Source organism: Notechis scutatus, chromosome 3 (assembly GCF_049901735.1).
Source record: "Notechis scutatus isolate UNSWTSFEM ecotype Mainland chromosome 3, rNotScu1.2, whole genome shotgun sequence".
Classification (NCBI taxonomy): Eukaryota; Metazoa; Chordata; class Lepidosauria; order Squamata; family Elapidae; genus Notechis; species Notechis scutatus.
Window position 1 is genome coordinate 91,359,519 of NC_142011.1, and position 20,530 is coordinate 91,380,048.

The following is a 20,530-nucleotide window of genomic DNA, read 5'->3' on the forward strand; positions in this document are numbered from 1 at the left end:
TCAGTCTGGAACCCACACTACGTATCTGATATTAGCACAATTGAGAAAGTCCAGAAATATTTCACAAGAAGAGTTCTCCACTCCTCTACTCGTTGTAGAATACCTTATGCCACCAGACTTGAAATTCTAGAACTTGAAAACCTTGAATTACGCCGTCTTCGGTCTGACTTAAGCATGGTATATAAAATCATACATTGCAATGTCCTACCTGTCAATGAATACTTCAGCTTCAACCATAACAACACAAGAGCACACAATAGATACAAACTCAAAGTAACCGCACCAAACTTGATTGCAGGAAATACGACTTCAGCAATAGAGTGGTCAATGTCTGGAATACTCTACCCAACTCTGTAGTTTCTTCCCCAAACCCCAAAAACTTTAACCTTAGACTGTCTACTATTGACCTCACCCCTTTCCTAAGAGGTCTGTAGGGGCGTGCATAAGCGCACCAACATGCCTACCGTCCCTGTCCTATTGTTTCTCTTATTCTTTTATTTTTCTTATATGTACCCATTTCATGTATTCACAACTATGTATACATTTATACTTATTATCTTGTAAACAATTGGCAAATCAAATAAATAAATAAATAAATAAATAAATAAATAAATAAATAAATAAATAAATAAATAAATAAATAAATAAAATAAACCACAACCTACTTCTTAGTAAGCTGGAAAAAAGTGGAATAGATAGCACCACCACTAGATGGATTTGCAACTGGCTGGCAAACCATACTCAACGAGTAGTCCTTAATGGGTCTAAGTCTACATGGAGGGAAGTAAGCAGTGGGATGCCACAAGGTTCCGTCTTAGGCCCAGTACTCTTCAATATCTTCATTAACGACTTAGATGAGGGAACAGAAGGGGAACTTACCAAATTTGCAGATAATACTAAGCTGGCAGGAATAGCTAACACCCAAGAAGATAGACTAGAACACTGGGCCATGTCTAATAAAATGAAATTCAATATAGAGAAAAGTAAAGTCCTACACTTAGGCAAGAAAAACCAAAAGTACACATATAGACTGGGTGAAACCAGGCTCAATAGCAGTAACTGTGAGAGGGATCTTGGAGTCTTAGTGGACAACCAGCTAAATATGAGCCAGCAGTGTGCAGCAGCTGCCAAAAAAGCTAATGCAATCCTAAGTTGTATTAACAGAGGGATACAGTCAAGATCAAGGGAAGTACTAATACCACTCTATAAAGCCTTAGTAAGACCACACCTAGAGTACTGCATCCAGTTTTGGTCACCACATTATAAAAAAGATGTTGATACTCTAGAAAAAGTACAGAGAAGAGCAACCAGGATGATTAGGGGACTGGAGGCTAAAACATACAATGAACGGTTGCAGGAACTGGGCTTGGCTAGTCTAGTAAATAGAAGGACCAGGGGAGACATGATAGTGGTCTTCCAATATTTGAGGGGCTGCCACAGGGAGGAAAGGGGTCAAGTTATTTTCTAAAGGTCCTATAGGCCAGACAAGGAATAATGGATAGAAACTGAACAAGGAGAGATTTAACCTGGAAACAAGGAGAAACTTTCTGACAGTGAGAACAATCAACCAATGGAACAGCTTGCCCTCGGAAGTTGTGGGAGCGCCATCAGTTGAGACTTTCAAGAAGAGATTGGACTGCCATTTGTCAGAAATGGTGTAGGGTCTCCCACTTGGGTGGGGGGTTGGACTAGATGACCTACAAGGTCCCTTTCAACTCTGATTATCTGTATCTTTGAATCCTAAAGAATTCTACTTTATTTAACTACGACTAATGTAGTTTGGATTGTTGACTATTAAATGCAGATTCTCATAAGCTTTCATAGAAAAAGGTGAAAATTTCTCTCCAAGAAACTGAATGATAGGACCCATCTCTAAACCTTCCATGATGCAACTATATGCTTGATCTCATTTGGATCACCTTCTGAGAATGTTTTCTTGGCCCTAAATAAATTCTCAATCCAACACCCATTTGTATCTGTATGCCCATTAGCACACCTCCAAAAGGACAGCAGTTATCTTGCCAGAGGAAGAAAAAGAAAAACCAAAGAAAGAAAACTTAGAAACATGGCCAACCGTTATGGTTTCAAGGATAAGTTCAGTGTTTCTACTCAATAATCAAGAATGGTGCTTCTTTCTTTGAAGCTTATATGGAACCCTTTACAACAGAAGAACTTATGAACTATCCCAACATATGGGTTGTTTCAGGAAAGTATCATTATGTTATGTGAAAACAAGTCAGTATCAGAATAATTTCTTCTCTTTGGAAGGCTGTTTAATATTACCCTTTCTCATGCCTTGTAGTTCATGGCATTGCAATTAGCACTGTTGATTTTTTTTGTCTTGTGGATGTTTTTGGAAACTGGGTGTGTGCATAGCTCTAAGTGTGAAGATAAACTTATGATCAATTTCTCCCCTGCTTGGCATGACATTGGCTCAAAAGGATTTTTCTTTTTTAAATCCTAAAACTTTGCTGGCTGTGGTTTACTGGTCTCAGTGCTGAGATGTTCTTACCAGATAGTGATTTAGTTTCAAAGTAGCCCTTTGAAAGAGCCAGAGTGATGTTTGCATGTAGCAATTTTCCAGCCTCCCACTGTTTACGCTGTTTATGTTCACATCTATGCTGCAAATACTAGGAAACCCTTTGTTTTCTGATAATTTTGATTTATGAGCACTTGAAGAAATTTGAACAGGAAATTGGATCTGATTGAGCAGTCATTTTGAAAATCAATAAAAAGAAATAGGCCTAAAAAGATTTGGTTTTGCTTTCCTACCTTCCTTCAAACTCTCTGAAGATGGCAATATAATGTGCTAAATAAAACAATGCCATATATAGCACACTTAAAATGACAAAAGAGTTATGAGGCTAACAAATATATTATGGCTTAAGCTTCTGTGATATTATGGTTTAATTTCTGTAGACTACAATCCACTTCATGACATGCATAATATCGTATTAACTATTACGGCCAATTTTCCAAAACTATTAAGCTTTACACAGTTGGGACAACCCATCTTGACAGCTCAATTTTGGTATGAATTTTCCAAAAGCAAAATTAATTTGTGAAATAACTTCTGTCACTTGTCATTAAAAGACCATGTCATATTAACTAGTATTGCATATGTTTTCAGGAATTCAATGAAGCTATTAAAAGCCTCCTAAAAAGATAAGTATGTAATCCTCTTTTTAAAAAGGACAAGGATCTAATGGACATAAATAACATTTAGGTCTTAAAAATATATGGCACAGAGGTGCCAAAATGGTTCTTCATTTTCTGTTCAGTCCCTTATTCTTTATGTCCTTATATGTTTAAACATCTTAAAGTAATGTCTTCTAATAACTGTTTATAATCATTTTAAGGCACATTATTTTTTTTGGGGGGGGAAACCAAAAGTGTTAAATCATGTAGTACTATAGAGGATTCTTAAAATGTCAGCCCTTATCTAAATGTCAAAATATGTTTGAATTAAAGCTATTGCCACCTAGGATTTCTTGGCAAGCAATAGTTATATTACAATTCTTTTAATTAAAAAAAGCTTTCTAATTCTATTAGTTAATCCAAAATATATATTACAAGCCTAGTTCAATAGGAGTGAATAAATACCTTTATACCAGAAGTGTTGAACCTGGATAACTTTAAGACTTGTGGAGTTCAACTCCCAGAATGGCTGGCTAGGTAATTCTGGGGAGTTGAAGTCCACAAGTCTTAAAGTTGCCATGGTTGGGCATCCCTGTTTTATATGACAGGAAGCAGTCTTTTAGAAATCTTTAGAGCAGTGGTGTCAAACTCACAGCATCACGACATCATCATGTGATATATTGTGACTTTTTTCTTTTGCTAAACCAAGCATGGAGGTGGCCAGAGCATGATGCACCTGGCCCATGGGCCACGAGTTTGACATCCCTGCATTAGAGCCTGATTGTAGCCATACATATCAATCCCAATATCTGATGAACTTGTGTGACAGAAAATTGTCTGTCTGTCTGTCTGTCTGTCTATTTATTTATTCATTCATTCATTTATTTATTTTGTCAAACGATTATAAGATAACAGGTATAATTATGAACATAGTTATGGATACATGAAATGGATACATATAAGAAAAATATAAAGAAACAATAAGATAGGGATGGTAGGCACGTTGGTGCGCTTATGCACGCCCCCATTCTTGTCACATGGTCTCCCAGTCATACATATTTTTCTTGGACTGTGATGAACACAGGCTGGAATATTCGTCTGAGAAATATACTGAGGTAAAAGGAGGTTCTGAAACAGGAAGAGAAGATTACTTCAGCATGAATTTGAAAGAAGGATGTTTCTTGAAGCTTTTCAAGAGCCTTGGCTGCTGAAGGCTTGCCTGTTCCAGACTAGCCTGGTTTATGACCAATCAAGCATCAAGAGTAGCCTGAGAGAAGTTGGTAAGAGAAAGAAGACGGACAGTGAGATAATTTTGGAAAGGACAGAAAACACTGCTGAGATTAACCATAGTCTTGTTTAACTCTGAGGAGGCTGAAGAGTTGTAGAACTAGAAACAAACCAAGAGTTCAAGTTAGCAAAATTGTACTTACTGGTTATCCTAAAATGTTTGACAAATGAACAATAAATAAAGTTCCTTCTTCCTGCAAATTTTGATGAGGCTAATTAGACTTACACAGCTAACTAAGCTTTTTCTATTTGATGTTATGAGGGGAAAACCTCTAGATTTTCCAGACTGGCACTATCTGATTATTTCCACAAACTTAAAGTTTTGAAACACTAGCTTAATTCAGGGTGCATAACTTCCAATAAAGCCAAGGGTATAGGTTTCTGGAGGAAAAGTCAAAACAGCCAAGATGATTTTTTTTCTTCAAGGCTAGCGCAATGCAAATTTGAATTTTGACAACCATGTAATTGAATCTCCACTCTTTTTTACCTGCAATTCTGTTTTGCCACATTTAACTTTTACATTTTAGGAACATTCTAGAGCTGTAACCAAAGCTTTAGGGAAATGCATATGACTTCAGGTTGTACATCTCCTGTTTAAGAGAACACCTGTCTGATCTTGATGAAAACAAATCACCGGGGCCTGATGGATGACATCCCAGAGTTTTAAAGGAGCTGGCAGAGGTCATCTCAGAAACACTGCACTATATCTTTCAAAAATCCTGGAGCACCGGGGAACTACCAGAGGACTGGAAAAGAGCAGAACTACCAGAGGACTGGAAAAGAGCAGATGTGGTTCCCATCTTCAAAAAAGGGGAAAAAAACAGACCCAGGAAACTATAGACCAATCAGCCTAACATCAATACCCAGGAAGATACTGGAAAAGATAATTAAAAAAAAAAAAACAGATCTGCTAACATCTAGAAACAAGTAAAGTAATAACTAGCAGTCAGCACGGATTTGTTAAAAACAGATCATGCCAAACCAATCTTATTTCATTCTTCAACACAGTGACTAAATTAGTAGACCAGCAAAATACTGTGGACATAATATATTTAGATTTCAGCAAGGCATTCAATAAAGTAGACCACAACCTACTTCTTAGTAAGCTAGAAAAAAGTGGAATAGATAGCACCACCACTAGATGGATTCGCAACTGGCTGGCAAACCATACTCAACGAGTAGTCCTTAATGGGTCTAAGTCTACATGGAGGGAAGTAAGCAGTGGGGTGCCACAAGGTTCAATATCTTCATTAACGACTTAGATGAGGGAATAGAAAGGGAACTTACCAAATTTGCAGATGACACTAAGCTGGCAGGAATAGCTAACACCCAAGAAGATAGACTAGAACACTGGGCCATATCTAATAAAATGAAATTCAATATAGAGAAAAGTAAAGTCCTACACTTAGGCAAGAAAAACCAAAAGTACACATATATGGGTGAAACCAGGCTCAATAGCAGTAACTGTGAGAGGGATCTTGGAGTCTTAGTGGACAACCAGCTAAATAGGAGCCAGCAGTGTGCAGCAGCTGCCAAAAAAGCTAATGCAATCCTAAATTGTATTAACAGAGGGATACAGTCAAGATCAAGGGAAGTACTAATACCACTCTATAAAGCCTTAGTAAGACCACACCTAGAGTACTGCATCCAGTTTTGGTCACCACATTATAAAAAAGATGTTGATACTCTAGAAAAAGTACAGAGAAGAGCAACCAGGATGATTAGGGGACTGGAGGCTAAAACATACAACGAACGGTTGCAGGAACTGGGCTTGGCTAGTCTAGTAAAGAGAAAGACCAGGGGAGACATGATAGCAGTTTTCCAATATTTGAGGGGCTGCCACAGGGAGGAAGGGGTCAAGCTATTTTCTAAAGCACCAGTAGGCCAGACAAGGAATAATGGATGGAAACTGAACAAGGAGAGATTTAACCTGGCAACAAGGAGAAACTTTCTGACAGTGAGAACAATCAACCAATGGAACAGCTTGCCCTCAGAAGTTGTGGAAGCGCCATCAGTTGAGACTTTCAAGAAGAGATTGGACTACCATTTGTCAGAAATGGTGTAGGGTCTCCCGCTTGGGCAGGGGGTTGGACTAGATGACCTACAAGGTCCCTTCCAACTCTGATTATCTGTATCTGTAACTGTCTAGGATTTACCATGTCCTATTATCCTGCCTTCCAAATCTTATGACAATATTGTTGATCTTATTTGGAAAATGTATCTACAACACTGATTTAAGTGTTAAATAAATGGTATTTGCCTTCTCCTTTTTCCAAATGTTGGCCTTGACTCTTTCAGTGATCATTGTGAGACCAATTAAATTTTTGCAACTGCAAACTTTGTATTTTCTCTCTGGATGAAGAGAATCAGGAAGATGATAATTTGCTCTTGCTGAGGCACCTAGAACTTGTTTATACAATACCAGCTCTAATCTAAAAGTTACATGAAATGGTTGCTAACACCAGAATAAGGAAGAGAGCACAGATAATTTAAACTAATTTATATAAAACAGGGATCCACACCTTGACATCATTGGTAACTTTGTGGTAGGTATGTTTATATCAAGAGACAAATGATAGCAGAGTCAAAGGTGATGGCAATAGCCACTTTCTTTTTGAGTCCTCTTTTTTTCCTTTTCCTAATATTTACTTCCAACCCTGCAGGTAAAAGGAGCATATTGAGAGTTTTGCAGTGATAATTCAGCGCCAGAAAAATAAACACAGATGGCTGATGCTTCATTTAACATCTTTATAAACATAAGTAGATTTTACAAACTAGTTGTAGATTTCTCCAACATGGAGCAAACTCAAACAGAAACATGTTGCAAGTTCAGAGCAGAGCTCCAATCTTCAGCAAGCAAGCAATTTAGTTTCGACTCAGACTCAGAGCTCAACAGAGTTGCAGAGTTTAACACAGAACCACCCCTAGGCTACTTTTAGTTTCAGTTTCCAAACTATCCTCATTGGCTGATTTAGTTGCTATGCCTATTCATTGGCTGACCTTGTTACCAAGCTCTATTCCAGTTCATGAATATACTGACAGAGCATACTATCTTGATTAAGCATATGAATTTCGGTTAAGACCCATAGCTTGCCTGCCTCTGAGAGCAAAACAACTAAATCAACCTGATTGAAATTTTCATGTTTGCAATAATTGGCAAATGATTTCACAGAACAGAGATTTCATATTGGTCTGCTGATGATACAGCTGACTAAGAAGAAAATTATCAATTAGAAGACAGGATGAAGTCTTTTTACCAAGCTATGTTAATACAGGTAGTCCTCAACATGTGCACACATTAATTGTTAAGTTGTGGTAATTGTTGAGTGCCAGAGCTGTAAAGTAAATCATTGCATTTGTTAAGTTAAAAGCATGGCTGTTAAATGAATACAGATTCCCCATTGACTCTGCTTGTCAGAAAGTTGCAAAAGGTCTTTACATGAACCCAAGACAGCGCAACTGTCATAAACATGAGTCAGTTGTCAAGTATCCGAATTTTGATCATCTGGCCATGGGGATGCTACAGCGGTCTTAAGTGTGAAAAACACTCATGAATTACTTTTTTTCAGTGCCCTTGTAACTTCAAATGGTCACTAAATGAATTGTTGTAAGTTGAGTACTATCTGTAAAAGTTCATAGTGCAGAATGCTTAACAGCAAACTTCTTAGCTTTGGTCTGATGAAGAAGATGACAAATTCTGGCAAGGAAGAGGGAATAATTATTGAGAAGCAAATGAAATAGTCTGAGACTATACTATATAAGTTAGTTCCACTAAACTAGTTCTGATCAGAGTTGCCTCTAGTAAAATCCAAAGTAGAGGTTCTGGGAAGAGTGTGCTTGTTTGTTTGTTTGTTTGTTTGTTTATCCATTTGTATAGTTGTCTAGTTCAAATTATGTGACTCAAAAGACATCAAAATAAGGTTGACTTTCTAGCGAGGGTTAAATGAGATACTTCCTTGTTCAAATTGCCAGGATACATTGCAATCATGATTCTTTATACACAGTCAAAATAGGGATGAGAATAAGGATTCTTAAAAACAAACTGAAGCAAAAACTATTTCAGAGAAAAATACCAATAAACCATATGATTTTATGGGCAAATAAACCCCTTTTATCAGAAATGCACTCAATTTCATTAAATGTGTAAGAACTAGGATGCTAATAGAGACGGCATAGCTATAATGTGATTAGAATTGAGTGCCTCTCCAGAATTAGTTACTGTTAAAGTGGCAATCGAACCATATCGCGTATGAAAACAGCTATAAAAAGAATTGACAGTTTAATGGCAAAAATAGTTAGAATTACCCAAGAACAAAAAAAAGCAGCTTTTATTTGCCACAGCAGTTTTAGTACACAAAGTAGATCAGTTTTTCCATTCCTTTATGTTGTTTGTTAGTTCAATTGTAAGCTGAAAATAGTGCACCTAAAATCTGAAACAAAACAATATTGAAATGGAAACTTTCTAGTACTGTAAAATCTGCAAGTTTACAAGACACGCAAATTCTGAATCTTTTTTTTTCTTTACTTTTTTCCTTTTATATATAAAATCAATAAGTTTTTTTCAATTAAATTTATTCCAAATAACTGAAGGTAATGAACTTGGATGGTATATGAATATGAATAATTGTTACTTAAAATGTTTTTTTCTGAAATATGTGTTCATTCAGCATATATTCCATAAAGAATATGAAAGTGCCAGTGCTTTCATCTAATTTTCAATTTGAAAAGATAATAAATCAGATGCCATAGGGCACTTAAATTTATTTAAGGGAGATAACTAAGCAGGCTATGGCATTTATAGAGAGTAAAGGAGAAAAAGATTTTAAAATGAATAAACAAAAAAATTGCAAGCCGCATACAAAATTTCTTTAATTGGTTTTGAATGACTGAAATTCTTACTATAGTTTCGAAAAATGCAGGTCATTATTAACATTCAAGCTACATTTTGATATCAGGAGCAGCTTTTATCATATGGTTATGTTAAATATAAACAATACATTAAGTTTTAAGAATAACAATAAATGTTTTCCATATTAATAATCCAATTGGCCACCACATCAGAAGAAAGAGATACTGAAAACTGCAATTTTATAATGGTCATTTTGATTTTGTGATTAATTTTGACACATGAATGAACTTGAAAAGACTCAACATGACATGTTAAACCAGATAGCATTTTTAATTAGTAGTATTCACTGTAGCATATGCTCCCCAGGAAGTGAACTGAAGTTAGTTGTCTTCTTTCTCCATCCTGAGGAGCATTTGTCTTTATTTCCTCTGAGAGCTGGCCTTCCCTCTTGTTCACTGTACTGCCAACAGACTTTCTTGTGTATTTAAAAAAAAATGTTATGTAACCAAGCATACGATGAAGAGGAGAGAGAGCTGCCTTATTTATCTTCCTCACATCCCCAGCGTGAGGAACTATGTTGTCTATGTTCCTCAAAAGTTTGGCAATGTGATCAAAATGGTATGACATTGCCACTCGAATATATATAAACAGAAACTGAAGATTAACAGCACTGTGAAGGTATCCTGTCCAGCGAAGGTTCGTGAAAGAATGTTGGTCACAGGAAAGAAGAAAAGCCAACAAGAGTAGTCAACATCCAATCCAGGGATCAGAAATAAGGGTAAGCAAACCCATAGATATGTACATAAACTCACAAGAATCGTTACCCTTTGTGTCCAACATTTGACTGCAGACAATTCCATCACATTCAGCTGACAGCCATTAGTTTGAAAAGGTTCTCAATCCTGACTTCCAATGCATGTATGTTCTTCTAATAGAATGGTGTAGAGAGACTGAGGATGGTGAGATTGTTTCAAGAATAGGGTAGGATTTGAAAAGGTAGGCTTTGGTTTTGTCCTTCACTTTCTGGTAGTTTCAAGACCTTTAGACAGTGGTGGGCTGCAACCGGTTTAACAACCAGTTCTGTAAGCACGCAGCATTAAAAAGACACCAATTTGAACCTCTACAACTTTACCTTCTAGGGCAGCCCTGGTAAGTAGAACAGCTGAGGTGTGGAAATCCACTCTGCCATGCAGATCAGATGAGCTGAAAAAGACGAAAATATAGGACAGGATAGGGCGAGGGTGGGTGGGTGGAGCCAGCTGATCATTAGGAACTACCGGTTTTCTAGAATCGGTCCGAAATGGCAGCAGCCCTCTAGAGAAAAATAGCCAATCTTCATTCTCTTCTTCTGATGGAGATTCCTCAGAGAATAATCTCAACCTTAACTCTAATTTGAATTCAGTTAACTTGGATCATCTACTGAATATGATGACTGTAGCAGATACATGGTAGTCAAACTATGTTTGCAATAATGTTTAAGAAATTATATATTAAATATTACTGAAACCCTTTTGGTGTAAAATACTTATTACTTATAAGTACTTAGACTTTGCTTATATTTATATATTAAGTATAAATCATCATATTGATTCTGGGATATGTAAATCATAAATTCACATTTTGAACCATGTGTTTTAGGACTACTACCCATTTTTTCTGTGTAATTCTGCCCCGACAAACTATTTAGCCTTGTCTCATGCACTTTCAAAAATACCTTAACATCTTTTTTAAAAAAACCCAAGACATTAATTGAACATGTAATTGGCCCCGTATGTGTCCTTATCAGAGGGAATTTTCTTAAAAGAATATATTAAACATTTCCATTAGTGGGAATCTGAATGATTTCCAGGGCTTCTGAATGATAGAAATGTACCATCTTATTCATATGCCTGGAAGGCTTTTCTTTCTTTTTTTTCCGTTTCTTTTTATGATTTTCCTCAAGTAGTTTTCTGTTGCCTTTGCCTGATCAGTAAATAACTTAGCTTTTTATCATTTCTATTTTTATTTCTGAAGAAACTCTGAAGAAACTCCACTGACTTCAAGGACACACTTCCTCAGCTTAGATTCAGTTTGGATCTATCACTCACAACTCACTCATGACATTTCAACTTACTATTCCTAAAGAATAATGCATACAAATTCAAAAGAAAGTATTATCAATCCATCTTCTTGGTGTATACATTATAATTCTCTGCTTCTTTGTCCCATAATAGAAACATGAAGAACTACATTATCAGTCTTGGACACTAATCTTTTATTTTATCTAAATGTTTGTCAACATTTAGAACACAACTACCATGCTTTATTTGGTTCTGTGTGGACTTTTTTGGCACTGCAAGCATTTTACTCACTATCAAGTCTGATAGTACCATTAATTTATCTTAATTCTTGTCATTAACACTCGCAAACAAGTCTTTGCTACAGCTAGTCAGCAATTTTTTTCCCATAAGAAACAAAGATCTAGTTACTTGGAACAAGATAGTAATATCACTTAGACTTATATACCACTTTACAATTCTTTACAGCTCTCTCTAAGTGGTTTACAGAGTCAACATATTTCCCCCAACAAATCTGAGACTTCATTTTACCCACCTCAGAAGGATGGAAGGCTCAGTCAACCTTGAGCCTGGTGAGATTCAAATTATCAAATTACAGGCAGCGGGCAGGCAGCAGAAGTAGCATACAGTACTGCATTCTAACCACTGTGCCACCATGGCTCTTAAAGGTGAGCAAACTCAGAAATGATTTGATGGGGGGAACCAGCAGTTAAAAGGGTAGTTCATACAACCGCACAGAAAATGTGAATAATGAACAAGATGGTGTTTTATTGGCGTAATTAGTACCAAGGAGGGGAATCTTCTTTGACTATGAAGTTGTTTAGCTTTCAGTTCTTCCAAGATGGAGGGCATCAATGAAAGTTGAAGTCCCAGAGCCACCCAACAAGGAAGTATTTCAGTCAGTGTTGAGGGCCAAGGCTGAGAGGGACCTTCTCCTGCACCAGTGGTCCAAATGATTTGAATCCAATGGAATTGTTTTATTGAGGTGGAGTGGCTTGTGTCTCCATTTCAGCAAAATAAATGAAGTTGTCTCCTCACTCTGAGTTGCTTTGTTGAAGTATATCTGTGTCAGTCCAAATGGGAAAGAGGCAGGCATGACATTCATAGTCTTTTCACTTCCTATTCTTAAAAGCGCTAAATATTTGGGATGAAAGTTGTAAGTGTTAACTTGAAACAATTTCACATGGCTGGGAATTTAAACCTTCCATTATTGAATTGAAACAGGACTGGTGAAAATGCTGAAAACTGAACTGAGCACCCATTTTTGCTGACCAAGATCAGCCAGAAGTGGAATGTTAGCGATCATAAAAGAGAGCAAAAGTAAGGTGTTAAAAATGTTACATATGTTAAAGACACTGATTGCTGAGCAAGTGAAAGAGCTCTGAGAGGCAGCAAATCTAATACAGTTGTCAAACTCATTGGCCAGCTTAGAAGCACTTCAAAGCTGCACAGTCCTATATTCCAGGATTCATTTGCATAAGCAATTTTAGCTGAATCCAAAAGTTCTTTCCTGTATTAAAATCAGAGGGATTTCAAGAGAAACAAAAATAACTTTAATAAACTAGCTACATTTTTCAGATGGGACTTTGAACTGTTCTAGATCTAAGATGGTGAGATTCAAATGTCATGCTATGATATGATTCTACCACAACATAATATAGATGCCAGAAATATAATGCCATACTTTATATAGTATCTTTGTTTATTAAAATACCCCAGGATTTATGACTGAACATCCTAAATGATTCGTGTAATAAGATTGAAAATGGTTCAGATGATCTCTGATTTAATATGGCTCTGCATTATATCCTACAACACCTTGAATCTCCAAATACCTATGCAAGGGTCCTCTTTGTAGACTTCAGTTCAGCATTCAATACCATCATTCCAGACATTCTTCTAAGTAAATTAAACCAACAAGCGGTACCTGAACACGCTTGTAAGTGGACCATAAGCTTCCTAACAGACAGGAAGGAAGCAGCAGGTGAAGCTAGGCAAAATCACATCTGATACCTGTACAATTAGCACAGGGCCCCCCCAAGGCTGTGTGCTTTCTCTACTTCTCTTCTCCCTATATACCAATGACTGCATCTCAAACGATCCATCTGTTAAAATACTGAAGTTTGCTGATGACACAACAGTGATTGGTCTAATTCGAGACAACGACAAATCTGCACACAGACAGGAGGTTGTACAACTTGCATCGTGGTATAACCGGAACAATCTGGAACTGAACACACTCAAAACTGTAGAAATGCTGGTAGACTTTAGAAGAAATCCTCCCATACTACTACCTCTTACAATACTAGACAACACAGTATCAACAGTAGAGGCCTTCAAATTTCTAGGTTCTACTATATCACATGATCTAAAATGGACACCTAACATCAAAAATGCATCAAAAAAGCACAACAAAGAATGTTCTTTCTGCACCAACTCACAAAACTCAAACTGTCCAGGGAGCTGCTGATATAGTTCTACAGAGGAATTATTGAGTCTATCATCTGCACCTCTATAATTTTGGTTCTGCAACCCAACAGGACAGACACAGACTTCAGAGGATAATTAAGACTGCAGAAAAAACAATTACTACCCACCTGCCTTCAATCAAGGACCTGTATACTGCACGAGTCAAAAAGAGGGCTGTGAGATTATGTACAGACCCCTCACATCCCGGACATAAACTGTTTCAACTCCCTTTTCCTGTTCACTTTCCTTCCCTTAATTTTCTATTTTCTTTTCTTTTTTTATATATTTTATACAATAAAAATAAAAAAAATGATAATAAAAAAAGAATGTTAAAAGACATTACAAAGATTGAAAAAAGGAAGCAAAATAAATTGGACATCAAAATAGATAGTGGAAAGAGAAGCCAAAATAAAGGAAGATAAAGATCTCAGGAAAAAAACTTTACAAATAAAAGACCAATAACAACAACAACAACAACAACAACAACAACAACAACAACAACAACAACAACAATAATAATAATAATAATAGTAGTAGTAGTAGTAGTAGTAGTAGTAGTAGTAGTAGTAGTAAGGAATCCAGTATCACCTTTTCCAACTAACAACTTTTAATTAAAAGGCATACTTTTTGTGAGCTACTGTTTACTTCATCAAATGTTTCCATTTTTTGTCTCCATAGATCAACACAATTCTCTTCCTAAAATCTTAGAAAAGACAAGAAGCAGTATGACAACATCTGTAAAGACATCAAAGATGAAAGCAGTCATGAAAATAATGAAAGCTTTCCAAAACATGTCTGGAGGTTCCAACTTCAAATTGCTATGCTAAAAGACTCCAATTAGCAGGTAATAATAGGTTCAAAGAATATCAAAACTGATGGCAAGAGTATGCTGAGATTCTATACAGTAGAAATGTCAATATCCATGATGTCTTAGAAGATATTTCCTATTTACAAAAACTAAAAAATGCTGTTTGATGGGCATTCCCACTCATTACCTAGATGGATGACAACAGGAAGTTATGGAATATTTAGAGAAATATGATGAACAACAGAGCAACAATAATAAAAGGTCTATGCCATTGACTCTGAAAAACAATAATCGTTTGGAAAAAGCCAGCCTATATACCAATGCTAGTGGATTCTGAAGAGCATACAACTGTCACAATATCCTTAATTTTACATGGTAAGAAAATAATGTTTAGAATTACCTAACCAGACTGCAACCCTGTATGGAAAGGGAAATGCCAGATATTGAACCTGGTTTATACATGGATAAGAAGTACTGTCTCGACAAATCACAGCTAAATAGATTGACTCCATGTCAACAAAGGAATGAGACATTGCCTGTTCTCTTCTTATTTATTCAAACTATATGCTGACTATCTATTGAAGGAGGAAAATTAGAAGAAGATGAGCATAGTTTTAAAACTGGAGAAAGAAGCAAATGATTTGCATTATGCTAATAGCATAACACTGATAGCTGAAAATATTAATGATCTGCCCATTATAGAAATGAAAGTCAAGGAGGATAGTTGGAAAAATGGGATTGATTGATAAAAAAGACCAAACTAATGATAATAGATACTCTAACCAGCCTTAGAATCAACAATAAACATACTGAAGTGGTGTATACCCTCTTCTTTTAGGTTTAACAATCAAAAATAAAGGAACCAGTGATCAAGAAATAAGCTTCAGACTAGCATTTGTTAGGATAATGGAAAAGGTATCCAAATGCCATGGTGTCTATATACCTATTCAAAACAGAATTGTGTTCTCAGTGTACTCTGTGGCTTCTAGGGAACTGAAAATTGGACTTTGAAGAAGCAGGATAAAAATTAAGTACTAATGTGTTTGAAGTTGCTGTTTGAGAAGACTGTTGAGTATACCATGAAAAGTCAAGAAAATAAATGTGAATCACAGAACAAATCAATTTAGAGTTCTCCCTTGAGGCAAAAGTGACCAATCTCAATATATTTTGAATGCATTATGCAAAGTCTCAGCTTCCTTGAGAGCTCCACAATGCTGGAAAAAAGTGGAAAGAAAGAGAAGTCAAGGCTGAGCAACAAGTTGGACAGACTCAATTACACTAACTATGGTACTGTTGAGCACTGTTGAGAGACATGAATAGCTGAGCTAGAGATAGATCATCGTGGATAAGGTCTAAGTGGATGCTAAAAATCAACATCAAATTGGTTGCTGTACCCCTCAGTATGACTGTGGTGCTCCTTGACAAAATATCCATCACATTGTGTCCAAATGTCCATCAAGAGCTTACACCGGCCCAATGTCTTACACTGGCCCATTTTTTTTTAACATAGACCACCCTGTCCTTGAATGGCTGGGTGGACTGGACATTAACATTTGAACCACTATAAGTCCATGTATTTGCCATATGCTAAATAAATAATAAATAAAACCTGATGGCATATAACCAGTCAACAAGACAATTATTTTCCAATAGGCTCAGACTAAATTCTGGTATTATAGTCCACTCAAACTTTTCTTGACACTTCTGTGAAATAAATGATTATAAGAAGCATCCAATAAACCAACAAGGGGTCTAGGTAAAAAAAACCAACTCTATATTTTAATATATTTTCTATTGTGCTAATAAATTCAGATTTACCCAGGATTACAGCAATTTAGCAACAGCAAAACTTATTGTCTTTGATGCCTCACACAGCAACTCTTGCACTATTGACTTTTTTTTAATGCAATGGGCATAGTGAAGATGTAAATAAAAAATGAAAATCATTTTTAGGAGATGGGAACCAAACATTGTGGTAGAATTAAAATAAGTCACTGGAAAATGAAAGGCTATTTAGGTAGGAAATCCATTATATAAGAAACATAAGGAACCTCCAATCTTTAATCCAGTATCTACACACATCTGCATAAATCACTCCAGGGAAAGTGTATCTAATCATGCTTCCATTCCCTCAGCGGTGAAATAGATAAAACACTAACTCAAAAAAAATATGTATAGATAGGTAGACAGATGGCTTGGTAAAAAATTATTTTCATCTTTTGAGGTAATGCAGCCACAATTATTTATTGCTTCGTGATGTGCTTCATGAATTTGAGATCAGGGTATTTTATAACTATATGACACATAAATACTTGGTCATTTTCTATGGTATGCATGTAATAGCAGAGGGAAAATTGCACATAACCCCTAAACATATTTACTTAGACATAGGTTCTCTTCTTTTAAGTGAATGTATTTAAACATAACTGTGAATAGTTACGTATATCCATGTCATGCCCCTGGTGGAGACTGACTCTGAGGAAGAGGAGGAACAGCCAACAGGGAGTGGGAGTGTGGCTCCAGAGGTGGTGGGGGAGGCTGGGGAAGGGCAGAGGCCGGCTGAGCAATCAGAGGAGCATCCAGGCCCATCCCCTATCCATCCTAGGTCACTCAGGAAGGAGAGGATCAGGGAAAAGCGAGGTCTACTCAGGAGGAGATAACCATGATCCTCCTCATGGCTTGCAGCTGGGAGCTATGTATATAAGTTTGTAACTGCATAGTCAGAATTGCTGGAGTCAAAGTTTAGTGTTTACTTTGAAAGAGGTTTATCTTTGCTGGCGTTCTTCCCATGGACTCTCCTTGGTTATCTTCCTGGAAAGTATGATTAATTATCTTGGCTTGCTTCAGAACTTTTGTCAATGCGGTTTGTTTTGGTTTTCTTTTTGCCTCATTATTTACTTTTGTGACTTTAAACTGTGCCTAATAAAACAGTGAAGTTAAGTTGAAGGCATTACCGGACTTTAATGTATGTTTTGGGTTATTTTGAGAGACTACAGGTCATTACATTTTGACTCCAGCCACCCCTTCAACTTATTTTTACTTTTTGTGGGGTGACCATGGATCAGCTCAGAGCAGAGATTGCCCAGTTATCCTAGCAAGTGGCTCTTTTCACTGCACAGGTGGCACAAATGCAAGCTGCCCGGCCACGCCAAAAATGCCCAGTGGCAGTGCCAGATAAATTTGATGGTTCACTGACCCAATTTCCAGCATTTTTGGGCAATGCCAGCTTTACATGAGCCTTCGGCCTGAGGGCTTTCCCACTGACCGGGATAAGGTGGGGTTTTTGATTAGTTTGTTGTCAGGCTCTGCAGCACGTTGGGCGACGCCTCTGTGGACCCAGCTCAACCAGGTGTTGGACAATTACGCTGAGTTTTGCCGTCAGTTTCAGGCCATGTTTGATGACCCTGTTCGAAGCCAAACAGCAAACAGACGTTTGAGAGAGTTGAAGCAGGGGCGTGGCTCACTCATGGATTATATTGCTAGTTTTCGGGTGGTTGCTCAGGATGTACAATGAAATGAGGCAGCACTATTAGACCAGTTCCAGGAGGGTTTGTCGTCGGAGCTCCTGGGTGAGTTGGTACGCACTGACTTTAATGTATGTTTTGGATTTGGGGTTATTTTGAGAGACTATTTATTTATTTATTTATTTTTTATTTTATTTATTTTATTTGTCAATTGTTTACAAGATAATAAGTATAAGTGTATACATAGTTATGAATACATGAAATGGGTACATATAAGAAAAATAAAAGAAAAATAAAAGAAACAATAGGACAGGGACGGTAGGCACGTTGGTGCGCTTATGCACGCCCCCTATGACCTATGGGTCATCACAATCCGTGTGTGTGTGTAAGAGTGGTGGTATTCAATTTTTTTTATTACTGGTTCTGTAGGTGTGGCTTGGTGCGTGTGGCAGGGGACGTATACAGTAAAATCTGCAGTCAGAGGTTGGATTTGCCGGTTCTCCGAACTACTCAAATATCTGCTACCGGTTCTCCAGAACTGGTCAGAACCTGCTGAATACCACCTCTGGTGCGTGTTTGTATATGTGTGTGTGTGTTTATTATTTTAAAATGCTTTTTTATATTTTTACCTGTTATATATTTTTAGAATTGCAAAAAATAAATTTATTTAATGAATAATAAAATATTCATGAATAAAAGTCACACTGTGATTATTCTATATAATAATTCTACCTTGTTCAAGAAAAAGAAGAAGCTAAATATTACATGGTATGGGACCTATTTTATCAATGGTTGGAAAATAAAACAAGTTAAAACTTAGTAGATGAATATATAGAGGAATAAGCTAAGATTGTTATAAAAGTAATAGATATAAGAAATAATGGCTTATAAAGAAAATGTGATTATTGTTATATTGGTAAGAAAAGTATTAATTACAATTGTTAGCACAAAATATAATATAATATATACCCAGTCGACACACTGTATGAATGAAAGATGGAATTATTGTAAATATAAAAAATATTTTAAAAAATAACTCTACCTTGCTCAATAGTAAGAATATATGTGGCTGAACAGTTCAGTCAATTTCTGACCCTAATGAGTTTGGCATCTAGTTAGACTCATGTCTATTCTGTACAATTACTCTAAAAATGAAGCTTAAGCTTAAAAATGAACACCTATTTTATTAAAATGTATATAAACATTTTCTAAAATATTTTTACTTGTATACATTTCTGCTAATGTACATATTTCCTCCATATTCATTCATTTTTGGAGCTGAGAATTCATGGCACCCCTTGGATCCATGCACACACTTTAAGTTGAGTTTCCATCTGCCCATTAACTTAGCAAGGGAAACTTCAGCCAATGCTTGAAAATGGTCACCAGTTCATCTTCTCCAGCATCCTGAGCAAAGGATGGAATGTGGATGGAAAAAGCCACATTTGGGAGGGCGGAGCTGGCATCACGACGATACGGCATGCAATCTCGGAGGTCTGAGATCGCAGCCGATATCTTTGCCCCTGGACGGTCCAAACGGACCTAAACCGTCCCGAAGAGACGGCGATAGTGAAGAGCGCATCCTGTAGATCCCAGGGATACCACAAAGTCCCTGGTTGATCCAGGAGAAGCCCTTTTTGCCAGCGGCAGAGAGGCAGCCATTAAAGCTGCTGAAGTTGGGACAGCTCCGAACGGAAGAGACTAGAAAGAGAAAGTGTGTCGGTTTGGTGAGAACTTTTCTTTTATTATTCTAAGACTTAAAAGGACACCCTAAGGAAAAGAAAGAATTTGTAAGTTTTGACAGAACTGAATAAGCGGTGGTTTTAAACGGAAGTGTCAAAGTAAGGCTTTCTTTTTTCTTTTTCTTCTTCTTATTGCTGGACTTCTATCATGATTTTGCATTTGCTAACTGGACTGGTTCTTTTCCTATTTACATCTATTTTTTCTTCTTTTTTTGATTTTGCAACATTTTAAGTTAGAGGCTCCCTTTAGTTATTTTTCTTTTCTTTTTTATTTATATACTTTCTCTTTTTCTTTTTAACTTCTATTACGTTTTGTCTGGGAAAGGAGGGGGAAAGTGAGAGTAAAGAAACTTTGTAACACTGCCAACTAGAGGCTTGAAAATGTTTTAGACGAAGCTGAGAAAGCTGAGAAAGAAAGATCTGAGACTTCCTTTCAAGCAATGTGGATGAAATAAGACCCCTATTCAGAAATTCTCCTTTAGGAAAGGATGTCGCTGAGAGAAGGAAGGAATCAAAATGAGCAATCTGGTTCTATTCAATTGTTGTTGCCCTTTCAGCCATTCTTCCTGCATTGAAGGGCAAAATTCTGCAAGTGACAGGTTGGACTATTTCAGGTAGACTTTTGTGTAATTTATACCCCTTACTTTCAGGATTTTCACTCTCACGTCAGAGTCTCTGGCAGGAAGGACAAAAGACCAAACTTGCTGTAGATATTC